General features: G+C 40.5%; 1 protein-coding gene across 1 annotated transcript in view; it reads left to right on the forward strand.

Moving 5' to 3' along the window:
* The window catches only part of CENPC (centromere protein C), a 96,207-nt gene extending 88,685 nt beyond the window's left edge, over positions 1–7,522 (forward strand). The window contains exon 21 of the transcript XR_010472308.1: positions 7,447–7,522. The gene's annotated coding sequence lies outside the window, so the exon portion shown is untranslated. The remainder of the gene's footprint in view (positions 1–7,446) is intronic.
* Positions 7,523–10,176: the final 2,654 nt, after the last annotated feature.

The following is a 10,176-nucleotide window of genomic DNA, read 5'->3' on the forward strand; positions in this document are numbered from 1 at the left end:
CTTCACTGGCTCAAGTCAATTGCAGTTGTTAATGCATTTAAAAAAAAATCCTGCCTGCTTCAAATGTGTGCACTTCCTCCACCACTCCAAATAGTGCTTTGACTCTATTAAGAGTTAAGCTGGTAGCTCTCCTTGACTTGACATAGTCATAAATCTAATAATGTCCTGCTAACAGAGCTAAATACCTCATTTGAGGAAAAATGAAGCAACATTTTTCCCTGAGCTGTAAAATATATTGAGCGATTTAATTTCCTTTGTACAGAACATTAGGGCTTGGCATAATCCTTCCTCACCCAGAAAGAGCATGAAAGTTGTCTTTGGTGTGATGGCTCCTGTCGCCTTGCTGCCAGGTACCCCTTGCCTACTCTGTGCTGCATGGCCTGCATCCAACAATAGCATGTGCTGTTTTCCCTCTTACTAAAGAGAAAACAGGTCTGTTCTGGCATTTGGTTTCAGGCTGTGAAGTCAAAATTAGCATTCCAGACACAGCTGTCTCTACCTACAAAGGCCACTTGCACCACAGATGCTTCACTTTCAGGTATGTCCCTCAGTCTGCCAAGGTCTAACCACAAGACACATTATCTGGCCAAGTCCTAAAATGAGGGCTGAATGAAATTTGAGTAGGGACAGTGAGGTGCCAAAAGATCAATATTTAAAAATCTAAATGGCTTTCCATATGTGTCTGCCTGGGAGTCTTTACTTTTGATGTAGATAGCTTTCATTGGGGAAGTACATTGGGAAGAGACCTTATTTGGGAAGATTTTCAGTTATTTCATGACTGTTGTGACTGAAGTCCCATAAAATGAAAGTTGCGTTCTCAGGATCTGAAAAGAAAGGATGCAAGAGGAATTTTGCATGCCTCAAATATTTTTTTCACATTTGTTGTTTAAGTTTTCTTCTTCTAAAACCAGAGAATCCAGCTTTTTGGGATTCACTGCACAGAATACTCCACATGAAGTTTGGTTCTCATTTCTGTTCCATGCAACTCCATTAGCTATTAGCAATTCCATTGAGCAAATAATTAACCATGAATTTTTTGCATTGTTTATATAAATATACACATGTAAAATATAGAATATGGCATGCCTATATTAGAATATATATATATATATATATATAATTTCACCCTTCTGTTAATGATTTGCAGTCTTTTGTTTCTTGTACCAAATCTTGTTTATCTGTTCGATACTTTGCACCCTTAAATAGATACCTAGTTAAGTTAATACTTAGTTTGGTAGCTTTTCATTTAATACCTGCAAAATCAGTTCCAGTTTCATGGAATGAACTGTGTTATTTTATTTCCATTGAAGGTAACTATTGCAAATAAATATAAGCATAATAATATCCAGCCTCTCACATTTGTGTATATACATGCATCTGTCACGATTCTCTTAAACTACCTTTTTGAGTTCATCTGTTATACTCCAAATACAACCAAAACTTTGAGTCAACTTTTATTCTTCCTCAATGTAATTTACAGCTTCCTTGTCATACCACCAAGATGAAAACGAACATGTAACTCTTTCTGTATCTGTAAGTCTTTTATATTGATCATACATATATGGATTGCTTTGATTTGTTAGATGTGGAGAGACCTGAAATAACTATGTTTTAAGCACTGCTTGGCTTTAGCAGAGAATACCTGTCACATGTCTGTGAGGAGGTCAACATTAAGATGTGTGAAGGTATGGCTGAGCCTCAGGAAGGAAAGCTTCTGATTTGTGTTGATTATAGCAATTTATAATAGTAATAAGTTGATTTTAATTATCATGGATGCAATCATTTCCCGCCTGTAATGGCAGAAGATGCTCAGGTACTTGTAAAAAAGTACAAGAAGCCAAGCAGAAGAGCTGTTTGATTTGCTTGTTCATGTCTTGCTGCCTAAAGCAAGGAGAGCTGGAAGGCGCCAGCTAGCTAGCAGTCAGGTATGTTAGGAGTATTTTGTACTTACTCTTTAACCAAATACCTATGGAGAAATACATCCCTTTAAAATACAGAGTGAAATTCATGGCTCCCTTGGACAGACAAATTAAAAACATTTTGCTAGTTTTTATTTGAATAGTTTCCATAATTGCCAAAGAAATCCACTACTTTTTTCCATATCTCTTGGTATTGTTTACAGCTCTGTTGACACCATTTTGATCACCTTACCATGATCAAACCATTATTTTTGTACTGAGTGATTCCTACAGAACATGCTGCAGCAAATATAAAATCATGGAGAAATTTACATTTTTTTTAAGAAAAAGGGTGTACAAGTCAAACAGCTTTGTGTGTATTTTAATTCCCCCAAACCACAGCATAAATAAATATGATGTTGATAGTTTTTTCAGAAGATGGATTTCAGTAGTAACCCACCCCCTCCCAATTTTTTGCCTTTGCAACAGCCATTACTACTACATAAGAAATGCATATATCGATACAATTATTCTAAATGCTCAGAATACATAATTTTCAACACGGAATATATCAATATTGATAATATATATTGAAATTTTATACTTTGCACAAGTCTTTTAGTCTTGTCTCTGTAACAGCTCTCGATTTTCTATTTCCCCCTGGCAGTCCTCTTTAGAGAACAGGTCCTCCCCTGTCCCATCAGGGGTGCTACATCTTCTCTTCCCCTGCTACCTTCTTGCTTTGCATGTCTAGCACAGAGCTGAAAAAATAATAGGGGTTAATTGCTGGGCCTACCAATTTTGGCTTGTTTTGCAAAATAATGTTTCTCCATCTTTGGGTCTTTTTTTTTTTTTTTTTTTTTCCCCTTGTGTTTGCATTTTGATAATATCTTTTGATTATATGCTTTTAATCTTTCTTTGTTCTTGAATATTTTTTCAACAAAAGCTGACATTCTGGTGTCTGGGAGCTCAGCCTTTAAAGAAAACCCTAACATTTACTTGTAGGAAAATCAAAGATTGACAGCTTGTCCTCTCCACTGATTTTGCCATGGCTTATATTCCTATTTTACCTACTCTTCTTCAGCATAGTCCATGGATGATAGATTGCTTTATATTATTTATATTATAGACTTCATTCCCCAGCACTTGTTAGTTCACTTTGAGGCAGAGCCCAGTAAAAGGTCTGGAAAGCCTTTCTGAAAAACCAATACCTCTGCAATCCAGACTGTAATAATTAAACAAGGGCAATTAAATGATCAAGAGGCCAACTTAGTCCATCTTGACCAAGTGACTTTTTGTCTCATAAGGTTGAGGTTGTTAATACATGCAGTGATTAAAAATCACAGCAAGATGGCTCTTACTGGAAAGTGTCCTTTCTAGTTGCTGGGTGCCATGCTAGCTGCAGGCATCTTCAGGCAACATGTGGTCTTGCTTAATCTGGATTTAAGCCATTTGGCTTGTGTATGCTCTCACTTGCTGAACTGCTGCAAAATTGTCTGGTTTAAATTAAAATTATTTTTGATCTATCCACAGTCACATATAACTGCTCACCGTAAGCAGACTCTAGAGTGTGTAGGTCTGTGACCCTTCTCCACAGTCTCCCTTTGCTCCATGCGACACTGAGGGGTCATCCTTCTTGCCTGCCACTGTGACATGGGATACATTGCTGGCCAAGTGGCATGCACAGGCAGATTTGGGGGGATGCATTACTGGGGGGAGACATTAATGGTACAGGGAAGTGTGTTTTCAGGCCGTGGTGCAGGATCCAACCCTCACTGAGGGACTGGTCACTGGATTTGACTGCTCTCTCTAATTGGGGTCACACTGATCAGTTGCTAAAATGATGCTGCCAATAGGCCAGAGTGAGCTTTCCTAAGAAAAATCCAAATCACATCTCTCAGCATGGTAGTCGGGCTGATGTGAAATAAAAGGTATGTTTGGCAGTTTTATGTCATGCTTCCTCCCTGCTGGGGAGCAGGGCGGATGTGATTAGAAGCAGCTCAGACATGCCTTTTGAATTGCCTGCAGCAGTACTAGCAGGACTTTGGTTTTTGGTTTCCATTTTTCAGGCTGGGCTTGGTTCTTGCCAGTTCTCCATTTCCATAATTTTCTGAAGATTGCACAGCTTGCTGATTTCATATGGTTATTGGAGAAATGCTTAAAATAACCCAAGATTCTGGCACAGGTCACAAATTGGGGAGTGAAAATATTTAGTCAGAAGTACCTTGAATATTTAAGCAGCATTAGACAGCAGTGTTTGCAAATAGTCCTAAAAATAAACAAAGACCTCTGGAAAGTCAGAAATGAGTTTTTCTGCATTGACTGGGAGCCTGCAGAAGTCGATTAATGGTTGTGATTACAGTGACAGCCAGCAAGGGTGTAAGTTGGAAGGGGAAAGTTCGCAACATTTGCAAGTGCACTTTGTTCCAGCATACACTATTTATGCTGTGCATACCTTCACTATGAGGCCTGAGCATGTGGGAAATGATCCAACACTTTTCAGATAGATAATGTTACAGTCTGTATGAAACACAGAAATTTAAAATACTAAGGCAGGCAAAAGCCTGAGTGTTTTGTCTTGAAGCACCACCTTGGGGCCTAGTGGAAGTGGTGCTTGAGGGTTCTGCTTTTCTGTTTTCCTGTTAGGAATGTGTTTTCTGTAAGTCATTTTATGCTTCTCATTTTGCTGAGTTTCTAAGATGAGATAATCAAGAGTCTTCCACTGAAAACAGACTTTTGTGAGTGAGCCTGTGATTACCTAAAAGTCCATTTTTTCTCAAGCAATATCTTGTAAGGAAATTTTCAATCACCTCCCTGCAGCCTAACTTGGGAAACTCAAGCTCTCAGCTCTGAGGTTTTTCTGATAGCGAGCACTGATGCTATTCATTTATGAAAGTCGTGGCTGGGAAAAACTTGCTAGAGCCAACTTACTCTGAGCATGTGTGATCAACAGCCCTGCTGTGTGTACTGGATTGTACCACAGCACTTGGCTAAGTGGGACCAGAAGCTTTGCAGTACCATCTCCTTTTGCCACTGGGGCCACATCCAGGCTTACACTGCATTTCTTAAAAGCCACCTAGATTTTTTTAGGGCTTTGTGCAGATCACACTGGAAACCTCTGTAGTGTCTGGACCTCCATTAGCTGTCTTTAGCAGGATCCATTCCACAGAGGGAGATGTTTGTTTTCCTATTTCACTTCACAAGTGCTTTATTCTTGCTGGCAAAGCCTCCATCTGCAGAGTGTGCCAGTTCTCTTTGGCCTGCAATAGACTGCCACAAACTTACAGTGTAGTGGGAATCTGGTTTAGTGCTGCTAGTATTATGACAAATGTTGTGTGATGCTAAATTAGGTCTGCCAAGGACTGATATGTGTTTTATCCAATTTTTAAAATACATATAAAAGAGTCTCTGCTGTAGAGCTGCCTCCTTTGGCAGATTTATGGGTGCATTTGGGAATAATGGTGCCATACGATGATTATAAAACTATATAAAGCATTCTTTATTGTTCAATAGCATTGCTCAAATTAACTAATTATTTCCTTCTAATCCATTGTGCTTGCAAAACCCAAGCCTTGCCATATGAGAGTCCGAACAATCTGATCTCTTTTGGACACTAGATGGTTTGGAGAAGAAAGCAGTCTTACTTGTTTTCATGCAGTGGCAATGGCCCGTCTTCTTCCAGCAGCTTGCAGAGATTCCCACAGACACTAGAAGAGAGAGGTGGGAAGCTTTTGTCTGGGCTGTGAGCAACTCATATGCAGTCCATGTTGCATATATGCTGCTGTGCGCCCAGGCCAGTCAGCAGGGCAGAAAGAATCCTCAGTGTGGGCCGCCTGGTCGGCTCCACTCACCCACCCAGGGGCTTGAACAGATACTATAGTGGAAGGAAATACCCCTCCTGCAAGGGAGCAATAATGGTGGCACTTCTAAACATAACAGGCTTCAACAGCAAACACAATTGCCAAACCTTCAGTGGCTCTTAGTGTGTTGCATACCGATAAAAAGGTATTTGAAAAAAATCTGTCAGAATTGCATTAGATGGAGCTGAGCTCTTTTGGATACCCAGCCTTACTGGTGAGAATTAAACAGCATAAAATCCAGCCCTGAGCACCTCAAAACTTTTGGTTTTTGACATGATGTAAATCCTAGAGATGCACATGAAAATAACTTCCATTGCCTTCTGAAGGCTTGGGCTAATGCCACTACCACCCCAGCTGCTTTTCCTCCAATTGGTGAATGCATATACATGGGAATTGCCCGCTCATTTTTTGAACATCAAACTTGCATCAATTAAATATCACAATGTACTGGGATCATCTTTCTCTGCTCATGACTTCTCTTTGTGTATAAGACATCTGGCTCTGTGAATGCAGCATCAGCTTGATTTTTTTTTTTTTAAGGTACTTCTTTCTCTTTGAGTGAGACAAAGTCCATCTTGAATGCCTTCCCCAGAGTCAGGAGTGCACATCTATGTCTTGTAGCCATGCGTGCAATGGCACTCCAATTGCATTTCGCATGGCTGGACGATGATAACATTTTATTGAATTGGTGCCCAGATTAAATCCCCTCAGCCATAACAATTAAATAGGAAAAAATGTGTATGCCATTTATGAAGATAATACTTAATCAGAAATAAACAAGAACATGAGTCACCAGCTCAGAAACAAACCCAGTCTCGATATAAATTCAATTAAACTTGTTCCAGCTGTTTGCAGCAAAAATGTAGCAATTTTCATAGATGCAACAACTGCAACTGAGCCCAGTTGAATTTGTCCAAAATCTGAACCTTCAGAACATGTTAAGGACTGTACATCACTGGTCGTTGAAGGTGGCTGGGGAAAATAAATAGGCAGCAGCAAAGGTTGGATCACTGGCAGGGAAGGTGCTGAGCACTGTGGGGCTTGATAATATGGCACATGGAAGTTGCATCTCGCTATGACTTTAGTCTTGCAGCAATAGCTGCCGTGCTGTGGTCCTATGGTCCCGGCTGCAGCCCTGCTGCCTACTCTGCGGGGCTGAGACGCCTGTGAGGGATTGATGCTTTAGGTAATGGCAAGGCCAGAGGTCATTAAAACAAACTCTTTTTCATACAGCATGTTCCCATTAGAGACAGAAGAGAGAACACTGAGCACTCAGCTGAATTTTTGGCAGTCAGTTAGTATTAATCAAACCCAAAACATACACATAAATTATTAAGAATAATCAGGAGTGCAATTTGCTTTCCCCTGTGTGTCACCTCCTTTCAGCCTGTTGTCACTGTGGGTGCCCAGTGGTCCAAGGAGACTCCAACAGTGATTAAAGTGCCTCGTGATCCCAAGTACAAAAGTCTAAGTAGGATGCAATCTTTGTGGCAGCAACCTTAGGACTTTTTCAAAATTAACTTGACAGGGTCTTTTGACCTCATGAACCCGTATTAAATGAGGTTAATTATCCAATCCTTTCATTCTTTACTAGCCCATTTCCTCTCACCTGATTTTGGCTCACAAGCCTGTGTGTGCTATTCCCTTTAACCCTTTTGAGGCTTAGTCTTGTATTTGTTTTATTCCAGCCCCTTGAGACCTGGCTGTGTTCCAGGCAGTGCTGAAAAATCAATGCTGATTTTGCTGAGCATCTCTTGGCCACCTCTTTTGAAAATAAAGCTATAGGGTAAGTAGACTACAGCTGTTAATATGTCTGACTTGAGTAAATGATCTGATTCATCCTGACTGGGAAAGAGAAACATTAGTTTCATCTGCCTACACATTTACCTCAGTAAATGGCTCAAGGAAGTTCCAGTGTGGATCAACTAATGATATTGAAATCAGCCACTCTGCCAAAAAGACAGGAAAATTAATTTACTTCCTCAAGTAGACTTTGTACATCCATGTATGCCTCAGTAAAGAAGATATACACTCATTTACTGAGAGGAAATGCTCTGTCACCGTGTTATACAAGCAAAAACATGAATGACAACGTACAAATAAGTGGCACATGGGAGTGTATGGAATACAGTAGCGCCATTCCCAATGTGATGGCAATGTGCTGTTATTTACCAATCCCCTTCAGTCTTCTACTTAGCAGAGATATATTTTCAAAAAGTGCAAGAGGTAAAATCCAGGGCAATTTAATTTGGTGTTGAATCAGAGATGGGAGAATGTGGCAGGAGGAAAAACCCTAAGCATTACTCTAGGAGAAGAAACTAAAAATTCAGCATCTGCACCCCAATGTGGGAAAGCAATTTGGTTTATTGTGCCCGAGATCTCACTGCACAAATAGTTCAGGAACACAGCTGCAGCTGCACAGAGGGCAGTGCTGAGTAACCTGTTGAATAATAGTACTTAAGGCCATGTGATTTCTTAGCTTTGCTACAAGCATATTTTTGAAAGAACAAAACCTTAACGTATGATGTATTTGCAATATTTGCTGTGTGCATCAAAATAGAAATGGTCCTTTTTTGGCTTGGCTTATTTGCATGTCAGCTAGACTTGTCTCCTGACCTTGAAACCCAAGAAAAACAGGTTTCTGTTGTCATCAATCATTCTGCAAACAACCAGTTCTAGGGCAGCAGCAGGATGGGTAATATTCTTCAGGCTTTAAGAGTGGCTTACCTCACTTGGCAAGCCAGCATGTTTGTTGTGTGAGGGTGAAATAAAACATAGATTAGCAGCTGAATGATGCCTCCAGTAAGCAGTATATTAATAAAATAGGGAAGTACTTTGGCAGTGTTGGCTCTGGTAAGAACAGAGCTGCGAAGTCCCCTTGTAACTTGCTGCACATCAGTGAGCTGCCAGTGCTGTTCTTACAGGGACATGAAGCTCATTAAGTAGGGAGCTATGTCACTCCTCCAACCTCAGCCTCAGTGGTTGCAGCAAAAGGTGGTGCTTTTTTAGCTATGAGATCTGCTCAGTGTCACTTTGTGTCCTCTGCATCCTCACTGTTGGAGTCTCCTTGGACCAACGGGTGCCCACAGTGACAATAGGCTGGAAGGAGGTGACACACAGGGGAAAGCAAATTGCAGTCATCTTTTCTTAGCCAAGAAAGCCATTAAGATGTGCCTTTTTTTTGCTGATTGGCACACTTAGTTGTAATCCCAAAAGTCAGTGGAGTCTCATCTCAGCATAACTCTGGGGGAAAACTATGGCAAATTACATCCCTTCTGCAGAAAAAGTTACTTTATAAGCTGAAATGTAGCCTAGCTACAGCTTTTCTGCAGGTACTCAAAACATTATAGGTCTAGCAGTTGTGAAAGAACATCTCTGACATCAGGCCTCAACTGAGGGTGAACAATACATTATTTTCATCCATAATACTAGTAGCAGATTTCAGAAAGTAGAAATGCTTTCTTTAGAAAAAAAAAAAAAAAGAGAAAAGAGACAGAAAGCAAAGTGGCAGACAGAGCAATGTAGGTTCCCGATCAAGGGCAAATAGGCCGTGTTTAAAACGTCAAGTGAGACCTGGGAGATTTATGTTCAAGCCTCTCTGCAAGCAACTTTTTGTGTGTTCAGGAATATGTCCTTTAACTTTCCTATGTTTCAGTGACCTGTTTGTAAATCACAAATATTTTTTGCTTAATTTGGCCTTGCTGATGTCAGTAGATTTCTTTGATGTAACCTCAGTAGGCATTGCTCAAATCTTCAGGCTGTGGGGAAGGATTAGATACGTATAATTATCTTACATATATCCTGGATGTGTTTGTACAGCACCTTGCACTGTGTGGTCCCGATGCTGCCATGTGGGCTCTGTTAGCGCTGCCAAAGTGCACATCATGGTCAGTAAAATATGATGCCACCACCTTTCCTGTTACCCTCTACCTGAGATTTGGTTTTGCTGGAAATTGAATTGGTTAGTAGCACGTCTGTCTTGCATATGTGTGCATGCACACGTAGCATCGTGGTGAGTAAGTAGGAGGCTGTTAGCTTTCTAGGAAGCTAGGAAGTAGGAAGCTGTTGGCTTTTAGGACAGCCATTATAAGACATGGAAATTTTTGCATTGGGAAGTACCCAGCCGTTTCCTCATACGCTGTGCTAAATTCCCAGGCAGAGGAATGAAAACAGGTATTTGCTTGCGAAGTCCATGCATGCCTATGAAAAGAGCTGCTAGGACACATTTTATCCCTACCTGGAAGAGAAAAGCTTTGTTCTTGTTGTTGAAGGCCCAGCTGAAAATGAGGTAGGAGCTTTTATTTTTCTTCTTTTTCTGCCTGTATGTGTGAGAGAGAGTTGCTATGGTGAACAAAAGGTAGGAAGAACTCTGATTTTTCATCACAGAACTGTAATCTCTTTCCTCCTGATATTGCCTA

This window comes from Columba livia, chromosome 4 (genome assembly GCF_036013475.1).
Source record: "Columba livia isolate bColLiv1 breed racing homer chromosome 4, bColLiv1.pat.W.v2, whole genome shotgun sequence".
NCBI lineage: Eukaryota > Metazoa > Chordata > Aves > Columbiformes > Columbidae > Columba > Columba livia.